Here is a 4417-nt window from a genome sequence, read left to right on the forward strand (position 1 = left end):
ATCATAGTGTCTAACTCCTAAAGCTTTTTGAGACTTACTTTTAACTATTGTCATCATCATTATTTGCAAATGGCAAGGTTGTACTTTTATAAACTAAAAGTGGTCATCATAGTCCTCAGAAGACTGATAAATAAATGCATCATGAACATTTTTAGTTGTAAGCTTAGATAAATATACCCACACTGCAGAGAGACCAGTAAAAGAATCATAAAACAAATATAAATATGGCAACACTAAGGATTGGTGGAAAACACTACTAAGAGGGTATCTGAACTGTGGAGCTGTTCATTTTATTTATATATATTTTTATTTTTACAGAGAACATTTCATGAATTTGTGTGTCATCCTTGTGCAGGGGCCATGCTAATCTTCTCTGTATTGTTCCAATTTTAGTATCTGTGGTGCTGAAGCAAGCACCTGTTCATTACTTTTGAAATTCTGCTGGTACTTTTTTTTTTCTTCAGTTAACACTCTTGATCCTATTATAGTGCAAAAAATTTGATGTACAGTTAAGAACTTTTAATTTGCTAAAAGATGTATGTTACCAAAAAAGAAGGGAAAATGAAGATGCCTTGCCTCCTTAGAAACCAAAATTGTTTGTGGGGCACCTGGATAGCTCAGTCGGTAAAGTGTTGACTCTTTTTTTTTTTTTTTAAATATTTTATTTGTTTATTTGACAGCTAGAGAGAGAGCACAAGTAAACAGAGTGGCAGGGAGAGGGGCAGAGAGAGAAGCAGGCTCTCTACTGAGAGCCTGACGCGGGGCTCGATCCCAGGACCCCAGAATCATGACCCGAGCTGAAGGCAGCCTCTTAACCAACTGAGCCACCCGGGCGCCCCAAGTGTTGACTCTTGATTTCAGCTCAGGTCATGCTCTCGGGGTCATTAGAGTAAGCCCAGGTCAGGCCCTGCACTGGGGCTGGAGCCTGCTTAAGATTCTTCCTCTTCATCTCCCTCTGCCCCAAAAGGGAAAAAAAAAAGAGAGAGACCAAAATTGTTTGGATAAAGTCTCACATAGTGATAGAATAACCTAAACACTAATTCATATAGTCACTGGTTGCCTCACTTAATAGGTTGAGTAGGTTCACGATACTCATAAAAATAATATTAAGTAATTAATATTTATATTAATATAATATATAATATCATAAATAATACTAAATACTAAATAATATTAAATAACATTTAAAAAATCAGCTGAACTGAGTAAAAACATGTTTGTGGGGCACCTGGGTGGCTCAGTAGGTTAAGCATCCAACTCTTGATCTCACCCCAGGTTTTGATCTCAGGGTTGTGAGTTCAGGCCTGACTGTTCAGGACTGTTTCTTCATGACTGTTTGAATCTTTCTATCTGAAATGGGTCAGAGTGAACTTTGCAGTTTTGCAAGCAAAGAAACAAAGATTAAGGAAACAAAAGACCGTGCAGGAAGGGGAAAAATGTCATTAAATATTACATGGCTCCACTGTGAATAGTTGTACATTGTCATAACAATGTAAATATTGAAAATTGATTTAACCAAAATTGTGGTATAACTATATGAGGTGGATGTGTGAGGATAATAAGAGAGAGACATATGGAGGGGTAATGGCAAAGCAATACTAAATCTACATCTACCATGTTTGGAAGTCAGTACGTAATGCCTAATTCTGCAAAATCAAGAAGCAGCAATATAAATGTATTATCCAGAAATATGGTCCAAAATTGCCCTTCCTTCCTGCCCTCCCAAAAGCACTGAAATATTTAGAAATCTTTGCTCTGGGCACTTGGTGCAGTCACTTTTAATGTAGAAACTCTTATCTTTTAATGGCAAATGTTCTTGATTCACTTATTTGATTATTTTCTTCTTTCCATTTCTGCTTATCTCCCTTTCTACAATTAACTCAGATTTGAGGCCTCTTGGACTGATCCTCTTAGTCCATTGATTTCTGAATCTTTTCTGTATTGTTATCCTCTCATTATCTTTTTGCTCTACTTTCAGAGAGATTTCCTCAGCTTAACTATTTTTTTTAAAGATGTGTTTATTTATTTTAGAGAGAGAGCATGCATGCACAAAAAGGAGGGTGGGACAGAGGCAGAGGGAGTGGGAAACAGAATCTTGAGCAGACTCCATGCTGAACATGGAGCCTGACACTGCCCCAGCCAAAACCAAGAGTCGAGAGCTTAACCGACTGAGCTACCTGGGCACCCCTCAACTTAACTATTTATCTTAGAGCCCTTTTATTGTTTTTTGTTTTTTTCAAAAAATTTCTACTCTCATATTTTGAATTTTTAGGATCTCTTTTTTGTTCTCTTTAGATAGGTGGTAGATAATCATGCTATTCTAATGCTGCGGATACCACACTCTCTGGTCTCTGGGGTATGGAAGATAGTGTTTCCATTTTTTCCCCTCTCCTATGTGCATCTCTTCAGGGTTGCCTCTCTCTGCTTATTTCCATCTTTGTCTTTCACACAGAGGCTGTCCTCAGATACCCAATGACTTTTGGTTTTCTAAGACTGGGGGGATTAGATGGCTCTGGGAAGCTCTGGGTACCTCTAGGCATAGGTGTAGTATGGTGATGGGGGCTTGGCCCTTGGTTGTTGATTTGGGTGGTTTTCTTCACTGACGGAACCCTGATTGTCAGGATTTCTAGGTTTTCTTGGATCAGACTCCCCAGACATGACTTCACATTCCTAGGCCTAGGAGATAGAGGCTGGAAGCAGGCATTACAGGAACCAAGTACAGGAAGACAAGATAGCTGCACTTAGGATTCCATATATTAAAGTTCACTGAATTCCACTGTCTTTAGCATGGTACATCTAGCTTTGATTTTGTCTAGTATCCTTGGTTTCACAGATCCCCTCTAGAATAAACCTGCCATTATATATCCACTTGCACAGTAGATCCATCATACAGAGTAGGGGAAGAGCTCTGGGGTGGGGAGATGTCAAATTGCTTCCTATAAACACTTTCTTCTCATTCTCCTGCTGGTAGCCTCACAGTTCAAAAGTACCCATTGCCAACAATTTAGAGGCTTTAGGAAATGTGAAATGTAACTTAGTTTCTTGACCTTTCCAATGGTTGCTTTCAAAAAGTATTAATAGGTAGTTCATGCTCCTGTGTCTGCTTTTCACTTTCTTAAAATTTTCTTGTATTGACTTCTCTTCTACCCTCTTTGTTATTATGAATTCTTTTTAAATCACTTTTCGCTCATTTTGATGAGATTATAGAATGCAAGCAAACATGAGTACCGTATTTTGAACTTTTGAGATCGCACACGCGTGCGCGCGCACATAGTATCACAAGATGGGGGAGGGGCAGAGGGCGCGGCCGACTCCCCAATGAGCAGGGAGCTAGATGCAGTACTTGATCCCAGGAATCTGGGCTCATGAACTGAGCTGAAGGAAGATGCTTAATCGACTGAGCCACCCAAGCATCCCTTGACCTTTGTTTTTATTTAGAAGTCTAATCTTTGTCATTATTTTAGCTATTACAGCAAGTACTCTAAAGCTATAGGTATTGGGTTTATATGAAATATCTGAAGATAAGTATCTTTTAAAATGGTTAAGATAGAGCAGATTTAGGCAAACCACAGTAACTCCTGTTTGGCTCTCATAATTTTACTCAGCTGTTTATGTGATTTTTAAACCGACTGAGGAAAAGCTCTCCTCCCTAGAAAGCTCCTATTATTTTGCACATAGTTTTTGAGTTCAGTAGATTGAATTCATAGTTTTGAATTCAATAGATTGTTTCACTAATGTAGGCTACTTTATTTTTACATCTATTTTGACTAAAATGTTTTTCTCTGTGTTTCACAAATTGCTTTTCCATGGCATATAAACAATGAACAAGCTTTAAAAACTGTATTTTTCTTATAGATCATATTCTGTTTTTGATGATAAAAATATTAGTTCATTTACCTTGACAGTTACCTGTTCAACGGGCAACTTTCAAGTACATCACAATAATATAAATTCAACTTTATAGACTTTATGAAATTGTCTCTGCTAAGAGATGCCTGGGGTGGCTTAGTCAGTTAGACACTTAATTAGTTAGACGCTTGGTTAGTTAGAAGCTTAGTTAAGTGTTTGCCTTCGGCTCATTGGGTGTAGATTACTTAAAAATAAATTTTTTTTTAAAGATTTTATTTATCTATTTGAGAGAGAAATTGCAAGTAGGCTGTCAGAGAGAGAGAAAGAAGCAGGTTCCCTGCTGAGCAGAGAGCCTGATGCCGGGCTGCATCCCAGGACCCGGAGATCATGACCAGGACTGAAGGCAGAGGCTTAACCCACTGAGCCACCAGGTACCCCCAAAATAAAATCTTAATAAAAGAAAAAGATAAAGAGAAAGCAGTTATACTGGGTAGAAAATAGGATAGATGATTGGGCAGAGTGTCCAACAAGGTTGAATAATTACTCAAATTTAATTTTTTTAGTCAAA

At 38.1% G+C, this 4417-nt stretch overlaps 1 non-coding gene across 1 annotated transcript; it reads right to left on the reverse strand.

Annotated features, from left to right (window-relative positions):
• Positions 1-310: 310 nt before the first annotated feature.
• On the reverse strand, positions 311-417 carry LOC131832809 (U6 spliceosomal RNA). The gene has a single exon (XR_009354173.1). It is a non-coding gene; the product is annotated as a U6 spliceosomal RNA (small nuclear RNA).
• Between the last annotated feature and the right edge of the window lie 4000 nt (positions 418-4417).

The sequence above is a fragment of the Mustela lutreola genome, chromosome 5 (genome assembly GCF_030435805.1).
Source record: "Mustela lutreola isolate mMusLut2 chromosome 5, mMusLut2.pri, whole genome shotgun sequence".
Lineage (NCBI taxonomy): Eukaryota > Metazoa > Chordata > Mammalia > Carnivora > Mustelidae > Mustela > Mustela lutreola.